Source organism: Hyla sarda, chromosome 1, assembly GCF_029499605.1.
Source record: "Hyla sarda isolate aHylSar1 chromosome 1, aHylSar1.hap1, whole genome shotgun sequence".
Classification (NCBI taxonomy): domain Eukaryota; kingdom Metazoa; phylum Chordata; class Amphibia; order Anura; family Hylidae; genus Hyla; species Hyla sarda.
In genome coordinates, this window is record NC_079189.1 from 459282752 (window position 1) to 459295210 (window position 12459).

Consider the following 12459-nt stretch of genomic DNA (forward strand, 5'->3'; position numbering starts at 1 on the left):
CGCGTCCCGGCTCCCGTACCTGACCCGTTCCCCGTCTGTCTTGTCCCGGCGCGCAGGCCTAATCAGTGTTATCACCTGTGCACTCCCTACTTATACCTCACTTCCCCTGCACTCCCTCGCCGGATCTTGTTGCCATTGTGCCAGTGAAAGCGTTCCCTTGTGTGTTCCTAGCCTGTGTTCCAGACCTCCTGCCGTTGCCCCTGACTACGATCCTTGCTGCCTGCCCTGACCTTCTGCTACGTCCGACCTTGCTCTTGTCTACTCCCTTGTACCGCGCCTATCTTCAGCAGTCAGAGAGGTTGAGCCATTGCTGGTGGATACGACCTGGTTGCTACCGCCGCTGCAAGACCATCCCGCTTTGCGGCGGGCTCTGGTGAATACCAGTAGCAACTTAGAACCGGTCCACCAACATGGTCCACGCCAATCCCTCTCTGGCACAGAGGATCCACCTCCAGCCAGCCGAATCGTGACAGTAGGTCCGGCCATGGATCCCGCTGAAGTCCCGCTGCCAGTTGTCGCCGACCTCACCACGGTGGTCGCCCAGCAGTCGCAACAGATAGCGCAACAAGGCCACCAGCTATCTCAACTGACCGTGATGCTACAGCAGATATTACCACAGCTCCAGCAATCTTCTCCTCCGCCAGCTCCTGCACCTCCTCCACAGCGAGTGGCCGCTTCCAGCCTTCGATTATCCTTGCCGGATAAATTTGATGGGGACTCTAAGTTTTGCCGTGGTTTCCTTTCGCAATGTTCCCTGCACTTGGAGATGATGTCGGACCAGTTTCCTACTGAAAGGTCTAAGGTGGCTTTCGTAGTCAGCCTTCTGTCTGGGAAAGCTCTGTCATGGGCCACACCGCTCTGGGACCGCAATGACCCTGTCACTGCCTCTGTACACTCCTTCTTCACAGAGATTCGAAGTGTCTTTGAGGAACCTGCCCGAGCCTCTTCTGCTGAGTCTGCCTTGCTGAACCTGGTCCAGGGTAATTCTTCTGTTGGCGAGTACGCCATCCAATTCCGTACTCTTGCCTCCGAGTTATCCTGGAATAACGAGGCCCTCTGCGCGACCTTTAAAAAAGGCCTATCCAGTAACATTAAAGATGTGCTGGCCGCACAAGAAATTCCTGCTAACCTGCATGAACTTATTCATCTTGCCACCCGCATTGACATGCGTTTTTCCGAAAGGCGTCAGGAGCTCGGCCAGGATATGGACTTTGTTCGCACGAGGCGGTTTCTCTCCCCGGCTCCTCTCTCCTCTGGTCCTCTGCAATCCGTTCCTGTGCCTCCCGCCGTGGAGGCTATGCAAGTTGACCGGTCTCGCTTGACACCTCAAGAGAGGACACAACGCCGCATGGAGAATCTTTGCCTGTACTGTGCCGGTACCGAACATTTCTTGAAGGATTGTCCCATCTGTCCTCCCCGCCAGGAAAGACGTACGCTGACTCCGCACGAAGTTGAGACAGCTCTTGATGTGAACTCTGCTTCTCCACGCCTTACTGTGCCTGTGCGGTTATCTTCTTCTACCTTCTCCTTCTCTGCTATGGCCTTCTTGGATTCCGGATCTGCAGGAAATTTTATTTTGGCCTCTCTCATCAACAGGTTCAACATCCCGGTGACCAGTCTCGCCAGACCCCTCTACATCAATTCTGTTAACAATGAAAGATTGGACTGTACCGTGCGTTACCGCACGGAACCTCTCCTAATGTGCATCGGACCGCATCACGAAAAAATTTAATTTTTGGTCCTCTCTAACTGCACTTCAGAAATTCTTCTTGGATTACCGTGGCTTCATCGCCATTCCCCAACCCTTGATTGGTCCACAGGAGAAATCAAGAACTGGGGTACTTCTTGTCACAAGGACTGTCTTAAACCGGTTCCCAGTACTCACAGTCGTGACCCTGTGGTTCCCCCGGTATCTGGTCTTCCTAAGGCCTATCTGGATTATGCTGATGTTTTTTGCAAAAAACAAGCAGAGACTTTGCCTCCTCACAGGCCTTATGACTGTCCTATTGACCTCCTCCCGGGTACTACTCCACCCCGGGGCAGAATCTATCCTCTGTCTGCTCCAGAAACCCAAGCCATGTCGGAGTACATCCAGGAGAATTTAAAAAAGGGGTTTATCCGCAAGTCCTCCTCTCCTGCCGGAGCTGGATTTTTTTTTTTGTGTCCAAAAAAGATGGCTCCCTACGCCCTTGCATTGATTACCGCGGACTTAATAAAATCACGGTAAAAAACCGCTACCCCTTACCTCTTATCTCGGAACTCTTTGATCGCCTACAAGGCGCCCACATCTTTACCAAGCTGGACTTAAGAGGTGCTTATAATCTCATCCGCATCAGGGAGGGGGACGAATGGAAGACTGCATTTAACACCAGAGATGGACACTTTGAGTATCTGGTCATGCCCTGTGGCCTGTGCAACGCCCCTGCCGTCTTCCAAGACTTTGTTAATGAAATTTTTCGTGATCTCCTATATACCTGTGTTGTGGTTTACCTGGACGATATTCAGATTTTTTCTGCCAATTTAGAAGAACACCGCCAGCATGTCCGCATGGCTCTTCAGAGACTTCGGGACAATCAACTTTATGCCAAAATGGAAAAATGTCTCTTTGAATGTCAATCGCTTCCTTTCCTAGGATACTTGGTCTCTGGCCAGGGACTACAAATGGACCCAGATAAACTATCTGCCGTGTTAGATTGGCCAGGCCCCTCCGGACTTCGTGCTATCCAACGTTTTTTGGGGTTCGCCAATTATTACAGACAATTCATTCCACACTTCTCAACTATTGTGGCCCCTATCGTGGCTCTAACCAAGAAAAATGCCAATCCTAAGTCCTCCTGGTCTCCCCATGCGGAAGACGCATTTAAACATCTCAAGTCTGCCTTTTCTTCTGCTCCCGTGCTCTCCAGACCTGACCCATCTAAACCCTTCCTATTGGAGGTAGATGCCTCCTCAGTGGGAGCTGGAGCAGTTCTTCTACAAAAAAATTCTTCCGGGCATGCTGTTACTTGTGGGGGTTTTTCTAGGACCTTCTCTCCGGCGGAGAAAAACTATTCCATTGGTGATCGAGAACTACTGGCCATTAAATTGGCGCTTGAGGAATGGAGGCACCTGTTGTAGGGATCAAAATATCCAGTTATTATATACACTGATCACAAGAATCTCTCCTATCTCCAGTCTGCCCAACGACTGAACCCTCGCCAGGCTAGGTGGTCGTTGTTCTTTGCCCGTTTTAACTTTGAAATCCATTTTCACCCTGCTGACAAGAACATTAGGGCCGATGCCCTCTCTCGTTCTTCTGATGCCTCTGAAGTAGAGGCCTCTCCGCAACACATCATTCCTCCGGACTGTCTGATCTCCACTTCTCCAGCTTCCATCAGGCAAACTCCTCCAGGGAAGACCTTCGTTTCTCCACGCCAGCGTCTCGGGATTCTCAAGTGGGGACACTCCTCCCACCTTGCAGGCCATGCGGGCATCAAAAAATCCTTTCAACTCATCTCTCGATTTTATTGGTGGCCGACTCTGGAGACTGATGTTGTTGATTTCGTGCGGGCCTGTACTGTCTGTGCCCGGGATAAGACTCCTCGCCAGAAGCCTGCTGGTCTCCTTCATCCTCTGCCTGTTCCTGAACAGCCTTGGTCACAGATTGGTATGGACTTTATTACGGACTTGCCCTCATCCCGTGGCAACACAGTTGTTTGGGTGGTTGTTGATCGATTTTCCAAGATGGCACATTTTATCCCTCTTCCTAGCCTTCCTTCAGCGCCTCAGTTGGCAAAGCAATTTTTTATTCACATTTTTCGCCTTCACGGTTTGCCCACGCATATCGTCTCGGATAGAGGCGTCCAATTCGTGTCTAAATTCTGGATGGCCCTCTGTAAACAGCTCAAGATCAAATTAAACTTCTCTTCTTCTTATCATCCCCAATCCAATGGGCAAGTAGAAAGAATTAATCAGGTCCTGGGTGACTATTTACGGCATTTTGTTTCCTCCCGCCAGGATGACTGGGCAGATCTTCTACCATGGGCTGAATTCTCATACAACTTCAGAGTCTCCGAATCTTCTGCTAAATCCCCATTTTTCGTGGTGTACGGCCGTCACCCTCTTCCTCCCCTCCCTACTCCCTTGCCCTCTGGTTTGCCCGCTGTGGATGAAGTGACTTGTGATCTTTCCACCATATGGAAAGAGACCCAAAATTCTCTTTTACAGGCTTCATCCCGGATGAAAAAATTTGCTGATAAAAAAAGAAGAACTCCCCCCATTTTTGCTCCCGGAGACAAGGTATGGCTCTCCGCTAAGTATGTCCGCTTTCGTGTCCCCAGTTACAAACTGGGACCACGCTATCTAGGTCCTTTCAAAATCTTGTGCCAGATTAACCCTGTCTCTTACAAACTCCTTCTTCCTCCTTCTCTCCATATTCCCAATGCCTTCCATGTCTCTCTCCTTAAACCACTCATCCTTAACCGCTTCTCTCCCAAAGTTGTTTCTCCTACTCCTGTTTCCGGTTCGTCTGACGTCTTCTCTGTGAAGGAGATTCTAGCCTCCAAGATTGTCAGAGGTAAAAAAAAAAATTTGGGTGGATTGGGAGAACTGTGGCCCAGAGGAGAGATCTTGGGAACCTGAGGACAACATCCTAGACAAAAGTCTTATCCTCAGGTTCTCAGGCTCTAAGAAGAGGGGGAGACCCAAGGGGGGGGGGGTACTGTTACGCCGAGCGCTCCGGGTCCCCGCTCCTCCCCGGAGCGCTCGCAACATCCTCTCATTCGCAGCGCCCCGGTCAGACCTGCTGACCGGGTGCGCTGCAATATCACTCCCAGCCAGGATGCGATTCGCGACGCGGGAGGCGCCCGCTCGCGATGCGCGTCCCGGCTCCCGTACCTGACCCGTTCCCCGTCTGTCTTGTCCCGGCGCGCGCGGCCCCGCTCCATAGGGCGCGCGCGCGCCGGGTCTCTGCCATTTAAAGGGCCACTGCGCCACTGATTGGCGCAGCAGGCCTAATCAGTGTTATCACCTGTGCACTCCCTACTTATACCTCACTTCCCCTGCACTCCCTCGCCGGATCTTGTTGCCATTGTGCCAGTGAAAGCGTTCCCTTGTGTGTTCCTAGCCTGTGTTCCAGACCTCCTGCCGTTGCCCCAGACTACGATCCTTGCTGCCTGCCCTGACCTTCTGCTACGTCCGACCTTGCTCTTGTCTACTCCCTTGTACCGCGCCTATCTTCAGCAGTCAGAGAGGTTGAGCCGTTGCTGGTGGATACGACCTGGTTGCTACCGCCGCTGCAAGACCATCCCGCTTTGCGGCGGGCTCTGGTGAATACCAGTAGCAACTTAGAACCGGTCCACCAACACGGTCCACGCCAATCCCTCTCTGGCACAGAGGATCCACCTCCAGCCAGCCGAATCGTGACAGTTATTCAAAGCTCAAACTACTGAATCCTGTGTGAATGCTATCAGCTCATATACTCTAAAATAGTAGCACAGTGGCTAGCATCAAAAGCTCATTGCTTCCAAGTCCCAGCAAACCTGTGAGGAACCTGTATCCCGGTTCATTCTTGAAAAGACTGTTATGTTCAATACCGTTGCATAAAAGCTGCAAGTAAAGTTTCTTCAGTTTACTTCATAAAATCTGCTGTGGACATTCCGTTATTTCTCCCTGCCGTTTGTGGGACGGTTGGCGGTAGGAACATTACTATTGAGGAAACCTCACCCTGGCGTCACGACATTCAAAGGTTAATACCACCAGACCCTACACTATTACCGCAACACCCTAGACACAATCACCCTCCCGGCACCACAATTCTGTTATAGATTGTCTACAATATATGTCTGGCATCCCCACTTGTGGCTTAGTATCTGAAAGACTTCATACCTTCTGCATGTGTTCACAGGTTCTCCTTTTTTTCAGCTACTATAGCTACTGACATCTTACTCCCTGACATAGTTACAATGTATTGTGTGACCGGCCATACCTGTACTGCAGGTCTTACATAACACTGAGAATGCTGTGTATAGGACCAACACTGAACACAAAGGTGACATTGAAACTGGCTAACAATACCAATAGAATATTTCCTGGTCTGCACAATCATGCTTTAAAGAGGTACTTTGCTCAGTAGAGCGCTGTGTTTCCCAAACTATTTGCTGCAGCCACCAGTACACCAGGGCCAGATGGCTGGCTCGGCTGTGCCTAAGGGCCCTATATTAGCAGTGCTGCCTGCCCAAAGTAAAAACATAGGTTTCAACCTTATAAATTATGGAACTATGGCTAAAGCAGCTCACCTTATTCACATAAGCACCAACATTCAGAGGCCTCTACCCCAGAGGAAGTGGATGCCATACAGATAGGGCAACGCTGCAATGATGTTCCAACGACATACATTCCTTGTCAGTTGCCGGCGGGCTGAAGCTACTGAGCCAGGAGGTAATGTCATCTGTACTAGTACTACCCCATTATACTAAACTAGTGCTGTGTCTTACTACTACTACCAATCCCATCATACTACACCAGTGCTATGTGTGTTATACTACTACTACCACCCCAATTTTACTATACCAGTGCTATGTTTGTCATACTACTACTACTCCCATTATATTATATCAGTGCTATGTGTATCATACTACTACTATCACTCCCATTATACTATATGGTGCTATATGTGTCATTGGTGAGCTGTGCTGGTGGATTCGGGATGCTAATCGAGTCATAACCTGAAAAAGTTTAGGAAACACTTGAGGGTAAAGTAAGCCATACTCATAAGATTGGGCTAGAATGCGACCAATCAATCATATATAGAATTGTTCACATGAATGATGTGAACATCAAGATTGCAGACTAAACTGGCAGATCAAGGACATATATAAAACAAACAAAAAAAAGCATAACGTGCTTGTACAAACCAGTGAACGATCATCAGCAATCGGTCAGACTGTGACACATCCCTCCCACCCCCCACCCCGACACCGATACCTGACTGCGATAACTGACATCTTACTTTGTTGTCTGACTGTCACCCAACTTCGACATTTGACTCTGATTAGGCAGGAGGGTGACCAAGATATTTAAGGGTATAACAGGATTACTGTACCAAGTGATAAGATAAAGACAACGTGAAACAGCTGGACCAAATTAAAAAGAAATTATTATTAATTAATTAGGCAAGATTACAATGAAACATGCATATACATAGCATCTCCCACATATCCTACCGACATATGCAATTTGATCAGATAACAGCACTGTCTTTTATAGTGTAAATTGTCCATTGTCTACGTAGTCTGGTCTTCTTATCTTCATTCCATATGGTTCTGGCAAGGCAATATGACATGGGCGTATTACACTCATAAGCAAAACTTAGAAGGAGTACATTTTGTAAGAAAAACTAAAATCCTCATGACAAAGCAAAGTGTAATTGTTTCATTGTCTTTTAAGAATCAATTTGATATTAAACTCAGGAAAGGTGGTAGAAATTAATTGATTTCTTTAACACAAGACATGACTAGGGGATATCCTACTGCTATGCCTTTTACTTACCAACAACCTCCCCCTTACAAATAATGACACACACACTGTTGCTGGTACAAAGGCCACAGCAGTCCACTTTTATTAACAAAAAACTATTGAAAACATTGTTAGAATAAACCCCCTTTCAGTATGATCAGTATGATCATACACCATAACTTAACATGTGCTTTAACCTTTTAAACATGGCAGGAGAAGGACTTGAAGGCACCGCAACTACTTAGGCCTCCTATTTTACCCCTAGCCGTCTGTCTCCAGGCCCAGGAGCACCAATTTCGGAGAGCCCCATCCCCCCTTAGGGCCCCCATGCCCACAGGGAATTCACCACCTGGCTGGGTACCATCCCCAGCCTACCTCACCAACACCTTCTCCACAGTTATAAATGTGCCCTTGTGCCTCCAAATCCCTCCCCTGCTACCTCCACAACGGAGGCGTGTGACCCCCCTTACACACCCCGTTCCACCACAACAACAGAGCCCTTCCAACTGCCTCCTTAAGATTCAAAATCCAAAGGTCCATCCCCATCTCATTTAAGTGAATCCCATCATCCGCCATAAAGGCCAGATCCCCAGCCTCCAGCTCCTGATGCCTCACTGCCAAACCCCCAATACGAGCCACAAAGCTCATCACCACCTTAATCACCTTCGCGCGAGCCCTATTTAGACCGGCCACCGATCTCCCATGCCTCCAAGTTCGCCGAGCCACCATGTCCGACCAAACCAGAACAATGCCCAGGAACGGCGACTGCAACCGTAAAAAATCAATCTTAATATCCCTCATTAAGTCACGGGACCTCCTCACTCCCAAGTCGTTCCCCCCAGCATGTATGACTAGAATATCAGGAGCCCTGTCAACCCGCACATACTTCTGCTGATGTCCTAACAACTCCGGCCAAGTCAAACCCCCTTTTCCCAACCACCTAACCACTACCTCTGACCTGTCAAACCCCAGTTGCCGACCAGCCGGCCGCACACCTGCCCGGACCCTCCCCCGAGCCACGTAGGAATGTCCAGCAATCCACACCAGACATGGACCCGTACCTGCAAGAAAAGAAAGAAAAAACTGAAAAACATACAAGCAAAGCAACCCAGTAATATACACATCACAACATCTGAGGCCTAACATAAATCCTATACCTGACTGATTCCCACCTGCCAATGCGTCGGATCACCTCCGCCTGCAACCCCCACCGAGCCGCCTCCGTGGCGGCACCTATACGAAAAGAGTGCGAGCTATACAGCCACGCCTCAACCCCAGCCTCAGCAAGGCATTTACGAAAAAACCCCGTAAATTGAAATCGAGACAGAAAGCTCCCATCCATGTGAACAAGCAGAGGACCCCCCACCCCGGCCTCATACCCAAAAATTCTGTATAACACGAAACTGGACACATGCCCGAACCATCCAACCGCGTGAGGCGAACCAACACACCCTTGCCCAATTGATCCGTCTTGGACCTCCGAACCCAACATTCTAACATCCCCTCCCGCAGCCGCACATCAGCCACCATCAGACCCCCCCAAAACCGTTCTACTGGGAGCAATCAACTCCGAAATCCGAAAAGCCCCAAAAAACGCAAGGGAAAACGCCAGGCAAAATAAAGTAATCTCATAACCGGAAAAACAGACCCCCCCCCCCCCCCCCAGCAGCTCACTCAACCGCCCCAACAACTGAAAAGAGACCGGCCGCCTACCATCGCGCACTTTAGCCCCTTTCCGAAACCCCCGCACCGCCTGACGAACCAAAAAGGATTTTGTGACATCCACCAAACCCTTAGCTTTGAACCAGAATGCCAAAGCCGCCAGACGCCGACTAATACATATATACGGACACAGAAACTCCCTCCCCAAAAGCCCTGCCCACATAATACAAGAGCGCCGCCTCCCAATCCCCCACCGTGAAAAGTCCCCCCAAACGGCCAGTCAAAACCTCCCAGTCAGCCCACCAGCGACTGTAGGCCATCCACGTAGCCGCACACACAGACCGGCGCACTAAACCCAGGGCCATTCTCATAACAGACTCCACAAGCTCACCGGACAAGGGATCACCCGTGCCTCTGCCTCCGGCGCCAGTTCGGGAATCGCGCCCACTGGAAACGAGAAATTGCGTCAGCAATAGTATTCTCAACCCCAGGCACATGAGCCGCTACAAAATATGCATTAAGTTCCAATCCTTTCAAAACCAAATGGCTCAACAACTTAACCACCAGCGGTGAATGGGCCGTCTGGTTATTGATGGCCTGTACCACACCCCAAAACCGCACCCGCCAGCAGCGTCCGTGTACAAATCCAACGCCGCACTCGACACCTGCGTGACCGGCACCAGCGAGCGCCCATTGTACCTAACCAAAAATGACCGCCACAAGTCCTTCCGCAAATCCGCCGACAAGCGGACAAAATGATGAGGCCGTCGGGCACCGGCCGTTGCAGCCGCCAGGCGCCGACAAAAAACACGCCCCATAGGCATAATGCGACATGCAAAATTAAGATGGCCCAACAACGATTGAACCTCCCGTAGTCGCATCTTCCCAGACCTACACGCCCGCTCCACCGCTCCACGCAACTCCTCGAGCTTTTCATCGGGCAGGCGACACTCCATCGCCACAGTATCAATGATGATACCCAAGAACTTCACCGAGGTGGCCGGCCCCTCCGTTTTGTCCGGCGCCAAAGGAACCCCGAACCACTCCGCCACCCTCTGCATTACCTGTAACAAAATTGCGCAAACATAAGCACCCGCCGGGCCCACGAACAAAAAATCGTCCAGGTAATGCAGCACCGAATCAACCTGAGATTCCTGCCGCACTACCCACTCCAAAAACGTGCTGAAACTTTCAAAGTAAGCGCAGCTGATGGAGCAACCCATCGGCAAGCAGAGGTCAACGAAAAACTTCCCCCCAACACAACACCCTGACAAGCGAAAACTATCTGGATGGACGGGCAGCAAGCGAAACGCCGCTTCAATGTCCGTTTTTGCCAGTAACGCCCCGGGCCCATACTTCCGAACCCACTCCAATGCCGCGTCAAAAGACATATACGACACTGCACACAGAGACGGATCAATACTGTCATTCACCGAATCCCCCTCAGGATGAGAGAGATGGTGAATCAGGTGGAAATTGTTGGGCTCCTTCTTCGGCAACCCCAAGGGGGGCACGCGCAATCCCTCCAACGGCGGAAAATCAAATGGCCCCGCCATCCTACCTAGTGCCACCTCCTTTATCAGCTTTTCCTCCACTAGACCCGGCCGCGCCAAGGCCAACACCAAATTGCGCACAACCCCACCCCTGACCCCGCCGCCGTACTCCTAAAACCGTCCGCAAAACCGTCCTGCAACAAACACGCCGCCTCCCGTGCCACTGACCTGGTGTGTCCTCACTTCCCCCTTTTATGCCCTCCTGACCCCTCCCCTTGATTTCCCTCCGTGACCCACACTTGACCCCTTGGCCTGCATGTATCCCCCTGTCATGTGCCCCTCCACTCCAATTCTTTCCATTCCAGGGCTTCCTGGTTATCAAGCTTGGGGTCATTTAGTTTGGAGAAGAGACGTCTTAGGGGCCATTTGATAACAATGTACAAATATATGAGTGGACAGTACAGAGATCTTTCTAGTGAACCAAGACAAGGGGGAATCATCAACATCAAGAGGATAGAAGACTCTTAGGCTATGATCACACGTCAGAATGTCCGCAGAAAGTGGTGTCCGCAGAAAGAATGAACGTGTTAATTCTTTCTGCAGACACGGAAATCGGAATTTCTGTGCCAGAAACATCAGGCATGGAAATTCTGCCATGTACACAGTGCAGCAGAATCCTGTTGAATTAAATGAGACTCTGCTGCAGTGGAATCTATTACAAGTTATGGATACGTTGGAGCGTTGACCCAGGGACTTATTCTGATTGCCATATTGGAGTCGGGAAGGCATTTCCTTCTGTCATGGGGCGATTGGCATCAACCTCAAGGGGGGTTTCCCTTCCTCTGGATCAACACAGCAGAGTTATCGCTTGAACTTGATGGACTCTTGTTTTTTATTCAACCTTACAAAATATGTCACTACGAGCAGAGTACCCGACGTTGCACGGTTTTACCAACCTAATCCTTGTGGGAGAGGAAAAGCAATATAGGAGGAAGCACTTGTCCTCGTATCCAGTCCTCATATCCCAACCTTATATTCTGTTCTCATATCCCGTCCTCATACCTAGTCCCCAGGTGGGGCTAAGTTGTGATGAAGTAGGGAGTGGCTTTGTGGGAGTGGGCATGACTTGCAAGTTGGACCAACGCACAAAAAGGGTCAAAAATAAAAAGGGTATGGCTTTGTAGAAGGGGGCATGGCTTTGTGAGAGGTGCCTGACTTGCAAGCGGCACTTACCCAGAGATGCAGAGTGCAGCTTGTGGAATTAGGTACCGGAAGGCCTGTGGACTTGCATGGGTGCTTTAGACACAAAAAAAAACACCCTCATGTAAGTGAGTGGGTGAGGATTAATTTAAAGGAAATCTGTCATCAGTGTCACCTGCACTAACCTGTCAGTACAGACAGGTAGTGCAGGGGACACTGATGACAACGACACTTACCTGGTCCTGTTCTGTGCTGTGGTTCTCCCGCTATCTGGTGTCTTCCACTCCGGGCTTGACTTGGAGCTAGGGCGGAGCTTAATGATGTCACCGATGCTGATCTCTGCTGGTATCCCGCTGCTTGCAAACAGCGGTGACGCCACTAAGCTCCTCCAATGCTCCAGGTCGGGCTTGGAGGTAAAGATACGGTGGAAGATTGTGGAAGAGCCACAGCATGGAACTACCTTTCTGTACTGACAGGTTATTGCAGGTGACACTGAGGACAGATTTTCTTTAACTATCCTGTAATTTTATTTTACATAGAAGTTACGTGTACCAAGTATTCTCAAAATATCTCCAGCCATTTGGAAGTTATGCTGGAACATACATTTCCC